Source organism: Cryptomeria japonica, unplaced genomic scaffold (assembly GCF_030272615.1).
Source record: "Cryptomeria japonica unplaced genomic scaffold, Sugi_1.0 HiC_scaffold_573, whole genome shotgun sequence".
NCBI lineage: Eukaryota > Viridiplantae > Streptophyta > Pinopsida > Cupressales > Cupressaceae > Cryptomeria > Cryptomeria japonica.
In genome coordinates, this window is record NW_026729381.1 from 68,433 (window position 1) to 69,206 (window position 774).

The window sequence follows — 774 nt, forward strand, 5'->3', positions numbered from 1 at the left end:
TTGGGTCCCATTTTGCATCCCGAAACTTGTGTTTTGGTGCTTGATCCCTATTTTGGGTGCCCACCTTGCACCAAGTGCGCACCCGGGGCAAACCGAGCGCCTTGGTGCACCGGGGCAAGATCGAGCGTGCACCCGAGGCGCCCCGAACATGCACCAAGGTGCACTCGGCCCACATGTGAGCGCAGGTCGTTGCGCCCGAGGTGGTGTGTGGGCACCGCGTTGCAGACGGGACACTGCACGCACACGACGCCCCCTCCAGGTGCACGCACGTAGGCCGGGCCGGGTGCACACCCGACGCCCTAGCAAGGTGCGCGCACCCGGGCAGGGCTCACACTTGGCGAACGGGGCGCACTTCGCGAGGGAGGGTGTGCACCTCGACGGGGGTGGGTGGCCGGGGTGGATTCGCACGTGGGTCGCGGTTTGCTAAGTACACACTGCGACAAGCTCATAACGGGTGCGATCATACCAGCGTTAGTGCACCGGATCCCATCAGAACTCCGCAGTTAAGCGCGCTTGGGCCGGAGTAGTACTGGGATGGGTGACCTCCCGGGAAGTCCCGGTGTTGCACCCTTTTTTAGTTTTTCGCCGGGCGTCGCAATGCTATTTGAATAAACCTTTTGCCCGTTTGCGTTCTCGTCGGGGCCGGGCCGGGCCGGGGTGCGCTGCCCGCACTACCGCGCGCGCGGGGGCGACACCGAGCGCGCACCCGAGGCGCCCCGAGCACACAGGCCACGGTGCAACCCGGGCGTTGTGCGCGCACCCCGGTGCGCCCGA

At 66.1% G+C, this 774-nt stretch overlaps 1 non-coding gene across 1 annotated transcript; it reads left to right on the forward strand.

Moving 5' to 3' along the window:
• Positions 1-452: 452 nt before the first annotated feature.
• On the forward strand, positions 453-571 carry LOC131872358 (5S ribosomal RNA). The gene has a single exon (XR_009370513.1). It is a non-coding gene; the product is annotated as a 5S ribosomal RNA (ribosomal RNA).
• The last annotated feature ends 203 nt before the right edge of the window (positions 572-774 follow it).